Source organism: Rhinoderma darwinii, chromosome 8 (genome assembly GCF_050947455.1).
Source record: "Rhinoderma darwinii isolate aRhiDar2 chromosome 8, aRhiDar2.hap1, whole genome shotgun sequence".
NCBI classification, from domain to species: domain Eukaryota; kingdom Metazoa; phylum Chordata; class Amphibia; order Anura; family Rhinodermatidae; genus Rhinoderma; species Rhinoderma darwinii.
Genome location: NC_134694.1, coordinates 45,029,962 through 45,047,979, shown reverse-complemented (window position 1 = coordinate 45,047,979; position 18,018 = coordinate 45,029,962).

Genomic DNA, 18,018 nt, shown 5'->3' with positions numbered 1-18,018 from the left:
TCCCATTCTGACGTTCCGATGGAGCTTTCCATCGGAATAGGACCCTGACTGACATAAACGAAAACCAAAAGGTTTCCGTTTCCATCAACATTGATTTCAATGGTAACAGATCCGTTGCCAACGGTTTCCGTTTGTCTCTGTTGTCGTTTTGACGGAATCAATATTGTAGTCCACTACGCTATTGAATCCATCAAAACGACGAAACCCTTGCACAATGGAGACAAACGGAAACCATTGGCACCCGATCCATCACCATTTAAATCAATGGTGATGGAAACGGAAACCTTTGGTTTCCATTTGTGTCAGGGTCCCGTTCCGACAGGACATCGGAACTAGACCCTGGCGCAGATGTGAACGAAGCCTAAGGAAATCACACTCTATAACAAACCACAATCAGAGTCTCATGACTTCACCTACACTTGATTGACCGTATCTCATCTACTCGATCCAATAAAGATCGAAGATCCAGGCCAAGAGTGATCCCCTATAGAAGCATAAGGCTACTTCCTCTTAACTCAGATATTATCCTGACCTCACTTTCCTCTTAGAGGTTTTATCCTTTAGATCTTATGAAAACTTCAATCAACAGGGTAATAACCCTAACTTGCCAGCAACAACTTAACAAATAAATAAAATATAAAAAATGAACATGAGTTTGCGTATATCACATGTAGTATGCTGCTCAATGTTAACCCCTTCCCGCAGCTTGACATAACTGCATGTCAAGGTGAGCAGTAACTTTGTGCACTGGACTAATTCAAGTCCCCTAGAGGGTCTAATAAAATGTGTCAAATAAAAATAAGTAAATAAAGTTCTTATTATTGAAAAAAACGATAAAAATTTAAAGACTAAAGAACAACCCTTTTCCCATTTTTTCTCTAAAGTAATGTAAAAAATAAAAAAATACACAAAATTAGTATTACTGCATCCGTAAAAGTCAGAACTATTACAATATACCATTATTTAACTCACACAGTGAGCGCCATAAAGAATTTAAAACACCAAAATCACTGTTTTTTGGTCACGTTAGGTCTAAACAATTTTTGAGGAAAAAGTGCTCAATAAGGTGTATGTACCAAAAAAATTTTACCAATGAAAACTATAGCTTGTCCGGCAAGAAATAAGCCCTCACACCTCTCAATCTTTAAAAGTAGTAAAATATTTTAAAAAAATACATTCATTTTCACGGCCCTAATCTAAAAAATTCTGCAAAAGATCTGTGAGGTCTAAATGCTCACTATACCCCTAGATAGATTCCTTAAAGGAACAGTGTCATCACAAATTATTTTTTTTATATGTTAAAGATGTTAGTGCTTTATTAAAAACGTTTATATTCATTTGTGTGTTTGTGTTTTACTTTTTCTTATTTTTACACTTTTTCTTCCCTATGGGGGCTGCCATTTTTTGTTCCATTTCTGTGTGTCGATTAACGACACATACAGACATGGAATACGGCAGCCACAGTCCCATAGGGACTGCGAACGGCTCCCGTCCCATTGACTGCAGTGTACGGCGTCTGTGTGGGAACTGCGCATGCGCCGCTCCCACACAGTCCTATTCGAAATTGGCGCCGTCCGGCGCCATTTTCCTGTGGACCGGAAGTCGCGGCCGGACAGTAATACTACTTCCGGTCGCGGCTTCCGGATTTGTGCACTTGCACCAGCGGCAGCAAACGGAGCGGACGGGCCGGAGGGAGCCGCGGCGGCAGGAGCAGGTAAGAGATTTCAATGTATGTTCGTGTTTGTGTGTGTTTACTACTGTATGTAAACCTACTACACTGTGGGTTAGCTCAAAAAATGGCGACACACAGTGTAGGAGGTTACACCGTTCAAACCCCTCGTTTATCCCGGCACAAGCCAGGATAAAGGAGGGGGGGATGCTGAGAGCTCACTAGAGCGAGGGCTTTTAACCCAATGTTGCAATGCTGCAATTTTGGGAACAGCTCCATCTAGTGACCAAAAATGGGTAGTATTATAAATTAGAAATAATTTATAATATTTCCTGACTCATGCAAAAAAATAAAAAAAATTTGAACAATGTTTAATCACCCACACACTAAATGTTTAATTTTTTTAAAAAAAACATGTTTTTCTGGCAACACATTCCCTTTAAGTGGTGTAGTTTTCCAAATGAGGTCACTTTTGTGGGGTTTCCCCTGTTTTTGTCCCTCAGGGGCTTTGCAAACGTAACATAAATATTTCAGCTAAATTTGAGCTCCAAAAGCCAAATATCACTCCTTCGCTTCCAAGCCCTGGTGTGGGTCAAAACAGCAGTTTAATACCACATATGACATATTGCCGTAATCGGCAGAAATTGCTTTACAAATGTTGGGGTGCTTTTTCTCCTTTATTCCTTGTAAAAATAAAAAATGTCTATGTTATTTCAGAAAAAAAGTAGATTTTCATCTTCACAGACTAATTCCAATGAATTCAGCAAAAAAAAACAAAAAAACTGTGGGGTCAAAATGCTAACTATACCTCTAGAATTTTTTTGGACGGGTGCAGTTTTTAAAATTAGGTCACATTTGGGGGGGGGGGGGGTTTCCAATGTTTTAGTCCCTCCAGTGCATTGCAATGCGACATGGCACTGAAAACTATTCCAGCAAAATCAGCGTTCCAAAATCCAAATGACGCCCCTTCTCTTCTGAGCCATGCTGTGGGTCCAAACAAAAGTTTATTACCACATATGGGGTATTGCTGTACTCGGGAGAAATTGCTTTACAAATGTTGGGGTATTTTTTCTCCTTTATTCTTCGTAAAAATAAACATTTTTAAGTTTTTTTCAGTAAAAAAGTAGATTTTTATCTTCACAGACTAATTCAAATACATTTAGATAAACTCCTTGAGGGGTTTCCAAAATGGGGTCACTTTTGGTTTTGTTTTTACTGTTTTTGCACCACAAGACCTCTTCAAACCTGACATAGTGCCTAAAATATAGTAAAAAAAAAAAAAGGAGGCCACAAAATTGTCTGGGTGCTCCTTTGCTTCTGAGGCTTGTGTATCAGTCCAGTAGCATACTAGGGCCATGGATATTTCTAAAAACTGCAGAATCTGGGCAATAAATATTTAGATGCATTTCTCGGGTAAAACTTTATGTGTTACAGAAAAACTGTATTACAAATGAATTTTCGCAAAAAAAATATACATTTGAATATTTCACCCCTACTTTGCTCTAATTCCTAAGAAATGTCTAAAGGGTTAAAACACTTTCTTAATGTTGTTTTGGATACTTTGAGGGGTGCAGTTTTCAAAATGGGGTCTTTCTAATATATAAGGCCCTCAAAGCCACTTCAGAACTGAACTGGTCCCTGATAAAATAGCCTATTGAAATTTTCATGAAATTATGAGAAATTGCTGCTTTCCAATCTGTGATTATTGTGGACCCACTGGGCCGTACCGCCTTGACGGTATGGCAGCTGGCCATCAGGATACAAGTCGCAGTCTATAGTTCGTATAGGTGTACCTGTGGTAACTTCAGACAGTAGCAGGATAGGCTCGAATGGGACCTTGGCAGCAGGCAGACACCAGGTGTGGTGTAACAAGACAGGCGTATTATACAGCACAACACGACTTCAACTCTACACGGCACTGGAACAAGATAGCATGGGATACAGGGTACAGGTAGCAGGAACAGGAACACTGGAACTGGAAAACACTCAAGGGACCATTTGCAGAGACAGACACATGTAGGTACAAACAACGCTCAGGCAATGCAGGAAGGGGCAGGGTCCTTCTTATAGTCCAGGGTGATCTGGGAGCAATCAGCTCAAATTTAAAACGTGTGTGCTCTGGCTCATTGAGGCCAGGAAAGAGCTGAAGCGCACGCCCTAGTGGTCACTGCAGGACAGGACGGCCGCATGTGCTGGCATCTCTGGGGAGGGCGACGTCTGCAAGATGATAGGAGTCTGTGACCGCGGACGTTACAGTATCCCCCCTCTTACGCCCCCTCCTCTTGGGACCAGAGCGAGAGAGAAACCTCTTCAGGAGGGTAGGGGCATTGAGGTGCTCCTCTGGCTCCCAGGACCTCTCTTCTGGACCAAACCCCCTCCAATCCACCAAATAAAATGTTCTTCCTCCTACTCTCTTGGTGTCCAGGATCTTCTTAACCTCGAATGTATCCAATGAACCGCTGGAAGCAACTGCAGGACTAGGAATCTTGGTGTAGCAGTTCAGGATCACAGGCTTCAGGAGGGAGACATGGAAGGAGTTGGGGTTCTTGAGGGTAGGAGGCAGCCAAAGCTTGTGGGAGACAGGGTTGATCTCGAAGGGTCCGAGGAACCTGGGAGCAAAACTTGCATGATAGCACCCTCAGCCAAATATTTCTGGAGGACAGCCAGACCTTGGTACCCGGAAGAAACTGAGACGGCTCTCTTCTCCTCGTATCTGCCTTTTACTTTGTGCGAGTCAGCTGCAGGCACCTGGGACGAAGCAGACACAGGGTGGATGTTTGGGGTAGACTATGAAGAATGGTGTGGAGGCGGTGTACTCACTTGTGTAGTTGTTAAAGGAGAACTCGGCCCAAGGAAGAAGCTGCACCCAGTCATCATGCTGCCTGTTGATGAAATGTCGTAAGTAGTTCTCCATAATCTGATTTATCCTCTAAACTTGGCCATTGGACTGGGGGTGTTAGGCTGAGGAAAAGTCCAACTTTATATCGAGGAGTTTACAGAGGACCCTCCAGAACGTTGAGGTGAACCCCCCGATCAGACACGATATGCAGAGGTAGGCCATGCAGGTGAAAGATGTGTTGGATGAAGAGGTTGGTCAGTCGAGAAGCAGAAGGTAGGCCGGTCAGTGGAACAAAATGAGCCAACTTTGAGAATCCACCACCACCCAGACCATACTGCATCCAGCAGAGGGAGGCAGACCCGTGACAAAGTCCATTGCAATATGCTGCCAGGGAGCATTGGGCACAGGCAGCGGCTGGCCAGCCGGTTTGGAGTGAGCAACGTTGTTTGCTGCGCACACCGTGCAGGAAAAGACAAAGTCCATGATGTCTTTGGGCAGTGTGGGCCACCAGAACTGACGGGCAATCAGGTCTCGAGTTTTACTGACACCCGCGTGACCTGCCAGTTTAGAGCTGGGTCCCCAGCGGGGGATTCTTCTTCTGTCTGCCAGATGCACAAAAGTCCTCCCAGGAGTAATAGCCACATACCATTGTCTTGCCTTTGGGGCCTCTCTGAAGCAGAAGTGTGCCAGCACCAACAGAGGAGGCGTCCACCTCCAACGAAAACTGTGGAGATACATCAAGATGATGGAGGATTGAGGCTGATGTGAAGGCACTCTTCAAGCTATTCAATGCGGTCTCTGCCTCTGGAGTCCACACCTTGGCATTCATGCCTTTTTTAGTGAGGGTAGAGATGGGAGTGGTAAGTGAGGAGAAGCTTGGGATGAACGGTCGATAAAAGTTGGTGAATCCCAAGAAACGCTGTATGGCCCTTGAGCCTTGCAGGCGTGGCCATTCCTTGACAACCTTTACCTTCTCAGGATTCATCTTGAGACCCTGATCCAAGATAATGTAGCCCAAGGGTAGAGACTTTCTCTCGAACACGCACTTCTCCAGCTTGGCATAGAAGATTCTCCCTTAATCGAAGCAAAACTTGACAGACATGTCTCGGATGAGTTACTGGAGCTGGGGAAAAAATCAGAATGTCATCGAGATAGACCACACGACAGACATAGAGGAGGTCTCAGAAGACGTCATTGACGAACTCTTGGAAGACCGTGGGAGCGTTACACAGGCCGAAAGGCATTACTAGGTATCCATAATGTCCGTCATGGGTGTTAAATGCAGTCTTCCATTCCTCACCCCGACAAATCCAGATTAGGTTGTAAGCACCAGGCAGGTCTTGTTTAGAAAACATTGTGGCTCCTCGTATGCGATCAAACAGTTCTAAAATCAATGGCACCGGATATCTATTTTTTACCGTGATCTGCTTGAGACTTTGGTAGTCGATGCAGGGTCGAAGAGATCCATCCTTCTTTTTGAAGTAGAAGAGGAACCCGGCTCCTGCCGGGGAAGAGGACTTCCGTATGAAGCCCCTCTCCAGTTTCTCATTAATATAGGCGGAAATGGACTGAGTCTCTGGCAAGGAGAGAGAATATACCCTACTACGGGGAAGGGATGCACCAGGAATCAGCTTGATAGGACAGTCATATGGTGTGGGGGCAGCATCTCCGCTTCCTCCTCCTTCCGAGAATGTAGAATAATGACGAGGCAATCACGCCAAGGACTGAGGCAAAGGAGGCTGGGCAGGATGAATCTGTACCAAGCAGCGGCTGAGACACTCGGGATCCCACTGGAGGACCTCTCTAGAATTCCAGTCTAGGACTGGGGCATGTAGTCAGAGCCAGGGTAGGCCCAGCAGCACAGGGTTAATGGCCTTAGACAGGACAAAGAATGATATGAGCTCGGAATGAAGGGCTCCCACTTGGAGTTTCAGTGGCTTGGTCACAGCTACAACCGGGTCTGGCAGAGGTAGTCCATTCACTGATGTAACTCCAGAGGAGTTGTGGGCAACTGGAGAAGATCCACCAGGTCTTTACGAATGAAGTTAGCTGCAGATCCAGAGTCCAGATAAGCAGAGACCTGGTGTGTTTTTTCGCCGGACACTATGGTCATGGGAATGGACAATTTAGAAGAAAACTTTTCTTCACCCAGTGTTGTCTCTCCAAAGAACCCTAGGCTCAGGGCTTTTGAGGCCGCAATACAGAGTCCTGAAGTGCGTCTGCGTTGTTTCTCCTGGGTAGACAGCTTGGAATGGTCCATCCACAAAAACTCCTTTGGAGGAACAGCTGATGAAGACAGCAAGGGTTGCTGCAAAGTAGGAGCCGGGCTAGGGGGTCCTCCCTCCCGACAGGCCTCTTGGAACCGTTCTCGGATTCTTATGTCAATCCGGGCGGCCAGAAGGATAAGGTCATCCAGGGTAGATGGCAGATCTCGGGCGGCAAACTCCTTCTTAATCTCAGGGGACAGTCCCTGCCAGAAGTAGCCACCGAGGCCTTATTGTTCCACAACAACTCTCCTGCCAGGGTGCGGAAATGGATGGCATACTCAAAATGTCCGTAGGAACCCCTGGAAGTCACTGGTCTCTGGTCCTTGTCTCTCCCAGATCGGGTTTGCCCATGCTAGGGCCCTCCCAGTGAGGAGAGAGATGATGAAAGAGACCCTTGCGCCATCAGTAGAAAATGCCCAACTTCAGAAGGTAGCAGGATAGACTCGGATGGGACCTTGCAGCAGGCTGACACCAGGCGTGGTGTAACAAGACAGATGTAGTATACAGCACAACACGACTCCAACTCTACACGGCACTGGAACAAGATAGCATGGGATACAGGGTACAGGTAGCAGGAACGGGAATACTGGAACTGGAAAACACTCAAGGGACCATTTGCAGAGCCCGAGACGGGTAGGTACAAACAACGCTCAGGCAATGTAGGAAGGGGCAGGGCCCTTCTTATAGTCCAGGGTGATCTGGGAGCAATCAGCTCAAATCTAAAACATGTGTGTGCTCTGGCTCATTGAAGCTGGGAAAGAGATCGAGCGCACAATCTAGTCGTCACTGCAGAACAGGACAGCCGCATGTGCTGGCATTTCTGGGGAGGACGACGTCACCGCTGCTAAAGTTCTAAGCCTTGTAACGTCCTTGAAAAATAAAAGAATGTTCAAAAAACAATGCAAAACATAAAGTAGACATATGGGATATATGAAATAGTATCTATTTTGGGTGGTATTACAATCTGTCTTACAAGCGCATACATTTAAATTTATAAAAATGATAATTTTTGCTAATTTTCTCTAAATTTTGGTGGTTTTCACACATAAATAATTTATCAACCAAATTTTTTTCTAAGATAAAGTACAATATGTAATGAGAAAACAATTTCAGAATCACTTGGATACATGAAAGCATTCCAAAGTTATTACCATAAAAAGTGACACGTCAGATTTTAAATAATCGGCTTCGTCCTCAAGGCCAAAACTGGCTCAGTCCTGAAGGGGTTAATGTTTATCTTAAAGTTGTTATTTTTATCTTATAATGTTTTTCTTCAATTGAATTACCTGATTAAGATAAACTAATGATTATGCAGCTAAAAAAACTGTTCTCCACATGAAGTGTCCAACTGTGAGCAGAAGGCATGAAAACCAGATTCTGATGGAATGTGGACGGATAAAGGAAAGTAAACTGGTAGCACCCAAGGCACTCGCATTGATGGTGTGTGACCTCACATATGCCTCCAAGACTGCAAAGATTAATTTGGTAAGATCTAACTGGTATGTCCCAGGTTTTACAGCTGTAACTGGTAAATTCTCTTAGAGCTGTTTGATTTGCCTACAGAACAGTCCTGGCAGACTGATGCCAACCTTATGATCATACCCGCCTCCCACGAAGAGACCTTGAGAGGCCTTCCCAGGTAATACAAGTTGTTTTTAGCTTCCTAAGATATTAGGTATATTTATAAGGGGGTTTGAATCTCAGGGTAGGTAAGAAAAAAATTGGTTTGAGACACTTGCCCGATAAATTATATGGAATCTGTGAATATTACTGTGGTAAGAGCTGTTACAGGTAATCAGCTCAGATCATGGTACAAATCCCAAGTGCAAAATAAAATCTACCCAGTAGCTGCACATTTCCTATATACCCTGTCCAGTGGGACAGAGATAAGCTTATGATAAGTTTTTTTTATAAATGTGTACGACTTAGTCCAAGTGCTTGCCACTTTTATCACATGCACTTAGAACAACTGTTATAGGGCATGTGCATGTTGTTGTTGTTGTTGTCACAATATGAACATTTATTTGAAAAATTTACAAAGGTTGGGTCCCCAGCAAGTGCCAACAAACTTAAACCAAAAGACTTAAAATTGATCAACTCCATCACTGAGATAAATTGAAGGAAGACAAGCAACATGCCAGATGAAGAGGACTTAGATGCAGAGGGTTTGTGGCAGTCATAATGAAGTTCCACTAATCTGCCACGAGGGAACTCACACCAGGCTCAGAGTACAAAGTGCTGTGCACAGCACGATGTCTGACAGATGAAAAGGACCATACAAAAGTCTTGCTGACATCAGCAATCGTCAAGGTAAAGCAAAGGCCAAAGACCTGAGTGAACCAGTCAGCAGCATCCAAGTGAGATAAGTGACTGTCATGACTGTGGGGTATGTGGACCCACTGGGCCGCTCTGCCATAGCGGAGTAGCAGCTGGCCAAACAAGTGTCAAAGATAGTCTTTAGGACAAGAGTACCTGGATAGAAAACTTGGCAGATGCATTACATGGCATAAGCTAAACATGGTAGACGCTAGACTTGGTAAACACTAGACTGGACAGACGCTAGACTTGGCAGACACTTGACTTGGCAGACACTTTGCACAGAAGTAGCGTAGTCATCTGGGCCCACGGGCCGGCACATGCACTGGGTATGGATGGTGAGCTCGACTGACTCTAGACTTCGCACAAGCATTTAAACAGAATTACTGTACACGGGATAAAGGAAAAGAGGATACTGCTCAAGAACCATTTGCAGAGCAAACATGGGAAGACACAACAACGCTCAGGAAAGGAGGAAGTGGGCAGGGTCCTTTTTAAACTCCAGGGTTCGTTGGGATTGGTTAGGGACATTTGTACTAGTGCCCATGCTGGCCCTTTAAGGCTGAGAACGAGCATAAGGGGAGAAGCTCTGAGTGTTCTGCAGTCGTGGCTGTCGGTGAGTAGGAAATGCCGACGGTCAGCGACCACAGGCATAACAGTGACTATGAGATGGATAAATATAAATCCCCCACATGACACCACCGTACAGTCTAACTCCACTTATGTGTGAGTTACTGTTAGGAAAGTTTTATTTTAAATTTATGTTTACTTTATGTTACTGAGACTAAAATGTGTATTAAGCTATACAAGCTTCTCAGGAAAGTCTTTGGCTAACAAAGTGTTAAATATGCTTTACTTTAAACTGATAACAAGTGTGAGGGGGGGGGCTGGTGAATTCCTCAATAGAAAGATTAGAACTAGCTAGGACTGGTTTTACCACCCCCCATTATATGTATAAAAACCAGTGTTATTCAGTGAAAGTCTCAGACAGAGGCTGAAAGACGATTCTTGATCTACGGCCGTTTTGTCTCTTTGTTAACAAGAATAAAAAGCTGCGCTTTTTGACTTATTCAGGTGACTCCTTGAACTTTATTTGATAAGAATAGAAAATTCTCCTAACATCTTGGGTCTTCGAGCCAGAATCCAACAGCTCCGGACCCTCGTCCTCTCAAGGACTATACACCGTGCACGGGGTGAGTTGTTCAATCAACTCACTAAATCTAAAGACCTCCGGCTGAATTGCCATCAAACTGAGGCCAGTCAGACAGAGAGACATGGTGGAGTGACCGATTCTAAAGAACATAGTAAGGAGAATTGAAGATTCAAGTTTTCATCTGAATAAAGGTAACATAACTATGTTTATATATATTTTTATTATTTTTCATACTTACACGTTATAAGGTTATGTGATAAAAACCTAAGTTGGATATTAGGTACTAAGAGTAGTCTTAGTTCTATTAAGCAAGGGTCTTAATATAAAAACCTGAGAATACGGTTCTCGAGGTTAGAAGTCCAAAGCCTGTGTGAGAAGGCTACAGGTAATAAATAACTCCGTGCAGCATGTAAAAGATAAAGTACTTGGAGATTTGGAGGATCTCTTATAGGTTAAGGATTATAGAGTATTAAGATTATTTGTTTAATAAAGTTCAAGATTATGATTAAAAGTATTGAATGATTGTTATAGATTAAACATATATGAGACTCCTTGACTGTGAAGATTAAATATATGAGGGTTAAATAAATAAAACCCTGTGTGTATAAGGGAGTCCAATTAGGAATGGTCCTAGGTAAAATTGTTACCAGGACAAATTAGTAAGAAAAATACTGTTTAAACACCCAGGAACATTAAGTATATGAATGATCAACATAATACTGCTGAATGTTGTTGTGAGCGTTGTGGGTGTACTGTGACTTTGGTGATAATACCTTGTGGTCACATATACTTAGATAGTACACACTCAACAATATATCATAGACCTCCGATATACCACGGAGATATAACTATACCCTTTGTTGCCATGAAATAATATCTTCAGAATTTATCGGTAAAAGGTGGCAAGATATAGAAAAATTTAAACAAAGATATTTAGGACATAGGATAATCTCTGAAGACTATTTAGATCTGGGATATTAATGAATACCACTGAAGCTTGTCTCTCCAATCTGAAGTGGCTTGAGGCGCACTGTCCAGAAGGATTTACATTGATTATTCTGGGTGTAGTATTCTTTACAATATTCTTGGGTCTTCGGGTTGTCAGAAATATTAAAAAGGGTCTTCCACCAACTGCATTATTTTAAATGTCCTGTCCAGACTGTAAATTTGGATTAACATTAGCCATTTCTTCAGAAGTTTTGTTAAACTGTGAAAATTAAGATAAAGGGTACGATAAACAATTTACTGGGTACGGACCTGTCTGGAAAATTGTCTGATTTTAAAGTTTTAAGGTTAAATATACATGTACTTCCAGCCGTTCAGACAATTATAGGTACTCCTTTTCATTATTTTGAAGAAGGTATACTGTATAGTAAGGTGTCCACAAAATCAAGGCCACCTTGAAGACTATACAACATTAGCTAAACTGCAGGTCTTGAATCAAGGATTTCATCCTTAAAAAAATAAATAAAATAAGGGCCATGGGGAATGTATCAGGAAAAGCTTCAGGATGTGTTTTTTTCTGCTGTTGTCAGAATAATGAAGGTTTAGTAGGTGATATGAAATGTATGCACAAAATTGACCCAGAAAGTATCAAGTACGTAGGTAAATGGAAAAATAAATTTAGTTTTACTAATAAACTAAGTCTCATTGCATGTCAAAAGTTAGTAAAGGATATTGAAGGTTGCAGTGAAAAAGATTTAAGAATATATGGTCTAAATAGTGCAAAAAGATGGTTAAAATGAGGCACAAAAGAGAGAAACTGGAAATAGGAAATAAAGAGAAAGGTAATAATAATAATAATAATAAAAAAATGTTGCTATTATATTGATTCTGGGGCAACCTATGAGTTAAAGCTAATCTAACAACAATAGCTTATTTCAGAGAAAAGTGGCTTCAAGAACACAAGGTTAACAAAGACTCCTGGTGGAATAATACCTTTTCTTTCTTAAACCCAGCAAATTGGTTTAAGGGAATAGCAGGATGGCTGATGAGTATTATTTAGTTTTGCATACTTGGCTATATAGGCTTTAATTTGCTAATATGGCTAATGTACTGAAGTACAAGGTTGTGTAAAAAGACTGGTTTTTTTTTATGTACCTTATCTATAAGGTTTAAATAATTAATGTGAGCTGTGTAAAGTCAGGTTTTAGAGTCATAAATACAGCAGAAATTGAGTTTCCTTTCAGCACTATTGGCTTAATGAGGCTTATAGTTCTATAAGAAAAGAGAAGTAGTGAAAGACGTGGGGGGGGGGGGGGGGCAGCAGCTGAATGCAGGGTATGAGAATGTTAGCAGGAATGTAAAATGCTGCTCTCTCTCTCTCAGTTGAAATATTACAACAAGCATGGTCTGCATAAATGAGAGATTGTTAAGTTATTAGGAAATAAACGGATAACTCCCATTGTGCCTCCCTATAATACCCCATTTTTCTCTATCCCTCTGTGATCGGATTGTTAGCAATATTTTGCCTTCACATACAGAGGCAAACAGTATGCCTGGATGGTGCTTCCCCAGGGTGCAGCAAATTCCCCTGATATTTTCACCCGTATAATGAAAGAACTGTGTGATAAGTAGTCCCCCAAACACTTCACCACTTGTCTATTGTAATATGTTGATGATTTGCTTTTGTGTTGTATCTGTTGACATATGTGCTCAGAAAACAGTCTCATTATTGTTGTATCTCTCCCATATAGATTGCAAAGTATCCAGGAACAAAGTACAACTTTCTAAGCCCATTATTGTTTTCCTTGATCATTGCCTATCTGCTGGTGTATTGCATCACACTACCTCCAGGTTTACTGCTATCCAAAACCACCCAGTCCCACACAACCATCACTATGCCTATGGTTGTAGAGAAAGGAGGGGAAGTGGGGGATGCCAGACCCTTAATGTACGAACTTGCAAATGACAATGTCTTGTTTGATATGGAACATGAGCGTCACAGTTTAATGCAACTTGAAACCCAAGGGTTACCAGGTGTCACTAATGTACCTTTGACTAATTATGATATTCAGTATTTTGTAGACGGATCCAGATACTGGAATGAGCAGACAGGACATTTCAACACCGGGTATGCAGTAGTCCAGGAAGGTAAGAGTGCTGTAAAAGTCAACGTCCTCCATCAGTTCTGCCCAAGAGGCAGAACTCATGGCACTCGCAGAAGCATGTAAGTTGGGCACAGGTAAAAGGCTGAACGTCTATACAGACTCAAGGTACACCTTTGGAGTCGCATACGATTATGGCACAATATGGCGAGCAAGAGGTTTTCTGACTTCAGCAGGCAAACCAATCAAAAATGCTGATGCAGTACAACAATTACTTCAGGCTCTAGCATTACTTACAGAGGTAGCCATAATTAAAGTGCAAGCGCACACAAGATTAGATGCCCCTGAAGCAAAAGGTAATGCACAGGCTGACCAGGCAGCAAAAGCAGTTGCAACCCTCCCTGTGTTGGTAGTCCAAGAAGTGGGCCCAGTCATGGAGGACTTGCTGTGTGCTTTCCAAACCCAAGCGCCGGCCCATGAACAGAAAGTGTAGCAGCAGACAGGAGCTGTCAGTGGCGAAGGAGAGCCATGGTGTGTGAAGGGTAGAACGTGCTTACCACATCGTTTTTTCTCCTATCATGTGTGCCCTAGTGCATTCCCCAGTTCAAAACTCAAAAGGAGCAATGAGTAGCACAGTGTTACAATACTGATAGGGCTCTGGAATTCAGAACGCAGCTGCTCGACATGTAGAGGGTTGCCTGACATGCGCCAGACAAAACCCCGGTAAATTGTCAAAAACACCCAGTAAGCACATGCCTTGCCCTGATTTACCCCTTCCAGTGACTGAAGGTGGACTACATACAGCTACCCAAGGTAGGTGTATATGAATATGTCCTCATATGTACTGACTTGTTTTCAAACTGGCCTGAGGCATGGCCAGTAACCATAGCCGTAGCTGAAGCACTCACATTACAGGAAATCACACCAGAAACCATAAAACCTACAGATTATAGCTGATATGCAACAATTATTACTAGAACAAGATAGAGAACTCAGGGAACACCCTGAGTCCTTGTTGTCCCAAGGACCTGTGGACGTGGGTCTAATGAAAGGAGTGGAATCTGTAATGATTACTCCTAAATTTACCTTTAGGCCACACCAGAGATAATATCCCCTGAAACCTGAAGCAGAAAAGGGTATTGGGAATCTCCAACCATATTTTCACAAGCCATGTCTGCAAATTTGGCCCGATTTGAACCTCCAAAATGGTAGCCAGATACTTCTGTGTGTAGATGATCTTCTCTCTTCTAATGGCATCACCCACAGAAAAAGACTTCAAGGCAGATACAAAAGCCTTGCTATGGTTCTTAAATGAACAAGGCCACAAAGTAAATAGAAGCAAACTACTCTTGCAAAATACATTTCGATACTTGGGATATAATTTATCCCAAGAAGATAAGTATCTAGATGAAAGAAGAAAGTCAGCAAAACTCCAAGTACCGAAACCTCTGACAAAAAGAAAAATTATGTCCTTTTTGGGTATGATCAACTTTTGCAGAAGTTGGATAGCCAATCATGCTGCTATTACGGGACCATTGATGTCTTTGATTTATTAAGAACCCCTTGCAGCCCAGGATTCCATTAAATGGACTACTGAAGCTGAGGAGGCATTTTTTTTTTTCAGATAAAACAGGCTCTTGTAGGATCTCCAGTGCTTGGACAACCTGATGTTTCAAAACACTTCATTCAAACTGTTGATTATAAAAATGGATACATGACTTCAGTACTAACACAGGAGTATGGAGGAAAGGATAGATCTCTATCTTACTACTCATCAGAATTTGACTCAGTAGCTAGAACCTTACCTCCCTGTGTTCAACCAGTTGTAGCTGCTGCAGAAGCTATAAGAGCTTCCGCCATGTTAGTGTTATTTCATTTATTAACTCTTAAAGTACCACACGCAGTAGCTGTCATTTTAATTACAAAACAAGATTTCTTATCTTTCACTATCCAGACACTTGTCATACATGACATTGTTACTTTCACAACCACATTTGATGATAGAAAGATGTACCACTTTAAATTCTTCGACCTTGATGCCTACTTCTGAGGATGGTGAACTATATGATTGCCTATCCTCCATAGCAGAAAGAGTGGAACCAAGATCAGATCTCAAAGATACTCCACTACCAAATAGTAATCTCATACTGTTTGTAGATGGATCTTGCAAAAAAAAAATCTGGATGGCACCAATGATGGGTTTGCAGGGGTCACACAAGAGGAAACATTAATAGCTAAAGCCTTACCTAAACAGTTGTCAGCACAAGCAGCTGAATTAATAGCATTAACCGAAGCGTGTAAATTGCAAAAGATAAAACGGTAACTGTCTATACGGATAGTCAATATGCACTTTCAACAATCCATGTGTTTGCCCAACAATGGAAAAATAGAGGCATGGTAACTTCTACAGGAAAAGATATTAATCATAAAGATCTTGTATTGCAACTCTTGGAGGCTGTTCAGCTACCAAAAGCGGTTGCAACATGTAAATGTGCCGCACACACAAAAGGAAATACAAAAAGCTGACATCGCAGCAAAACATGCAGCTACAGGACAAGATCATTTACTCATATAACAGACACAGCCAATTATAGACCTCCAAATGCTACAAGACATGCAACCGTCCTCACCTAAGTCAGAACAAAATGAATGGACAAATAAAGGAGCCACCATTCAAAATGGGCCATATATATATATATATATATATATATATCCACATGGAACAAATACATCCGACCCAGCAACTTATTCAGATATGCAGCCATGCTGAGCCATGGGACACGCCGTGTCTTAACAGGGGGGATGGTATAAATCATATCTAAAGTGTTCACGATATATGGCTTTACTAACTATATAAAGATTTTTTGTTTAACCTGTCTAATATGCGCCAAATATAATCCACAGGGAATGTAAGACCAAAGAGAGGACAGTTCCCAACTCCACAATATCCATTCCAAAACATTTGTATGGATTTCATTGAATTAAATAAATGTGAAGGGAAGAAATATTGCTTAGTGATAATTGATGCATGTACCAAATGGGTAGAAGTATTTCCCACAGCAGGCCCAGATGCTATCAGTCGCTAAAACATTGGTAAAGGAAATAATACCTAGGTTCGGGATACCTGAGAAAATATACAGTGACAATGGATCTCACTTTGTGAATAATGTCATATCCTTACTAGCACAGAACTTACAAATAGAATTAAAGAATCACTGTGCGTACCATCTGCAATAAGAGGGAATGTTAGAAAGACACAATGGGATATTAAAGAATAAACTCAAGAAAATAATGGAAGAGACTGGGAAGAATTGGGTATATGTTTACCATTAGTAGGCCTAAATATGCATGTGACTCATACAGCATCAGGTTTGACCCCTTTTGAAATTATATATGGCAGACCTTTTGTATTTCCAACACTGAGACCATTTTATAGGATTGATGAAGAAGCAGATAATACCTTAGCTGACTATATGGTAAAAATGTTAATCAACAAAGAAGTTTCTATTTCTAATTCTATTCCAGATGATCCTGTTCCAGAATCAGAAACTGTCAAACCAGGAAGCTGGATTCTGATTCGAACAGTCAGAAGAAAACATTGGCACCAGCCTAGGTGGGAAGGTCCATATAAAGACTTGCTTACCACTCCTACAGCAGTGAAAATAGCAAAGCGTACTTCCTGGATCCACTTATCCCATTGTAAACTAATTAGAATGACAGGGTCAGAATAGAGATCTGATTGAACACTCAAAAGTCCAGCTACAAAGGGAGGTCTTCCATAAGGGAAGACTTCTCTCAAACCTGGTGAAGAATCCAAATACCCTGCCCCGGACAAGGAGATCGGATCCAGGAATGATGATACATAGGGTCATGATTGTAGGATTACTGGGATTGGTGGAGGGATGGCAATATAATTAAAACAAGAGATGGGATCCCGCAGATAACATTAATTCAGGAACTCCAGGTCAATGGAAATGCAATGTGGTTAGCCTTAACTTTAATGCAGGACGAACGGCCACATTCCAAGTAGATTTTTGTGACCTGGTCAGAACTGGAAACAATGGATGGTTAAAGGAACAGTGTCATCACAAATTATTTTTTTATATGTTAAAGATGTTAGTGCTTTATTAAAAACGTTTATATTCATTTGTGTGTTTGTGTTTTACTTTTTCTTATTTTTACACTTTTTCTTCCCTATGGGGGCTGCCATTTTTTGTTCCATTTCTGTGTGTGTCGATTAACGACACATACAGACATGGAATACGGCAGCCACAGTCCCATAGGGACTGCGAACTGCTCCCGTCCCATTGACTGCAGTGTACGGCGTCTGTGTGGGAACTGCGCATGCGCCGCTCCCACACAGTCCTATTCGAAATTGGCGCCGTCCGGCGCCATTTTCCTGTGGACCGGAAGTCGCGGCCGGACAGTAATATTACTACTTCCGGTCGCGGCTTCCGGATTTGTGCACTTGCACCAGCGGCAGCAAACAGAGCGGACGGGCCGGAGGGAGCCGCGGCGGCAGGAGCAGGTAAGAGATCTCAATGTATGTTCGTGTTTGTGTGTGTTTACTACTGTATGTTAACCTACTACACTGTGGGTTAGCTCAAAAAATGCCGACACACAGTGTAGGAGGTTACACCGTTCAAACCCCTCGTTTATCCCGGCACTAGCCAGGATAAAGGAGGGGGGGATGCTGAGAGCTCACTAGAGCGAGGGCTTTTAACCCA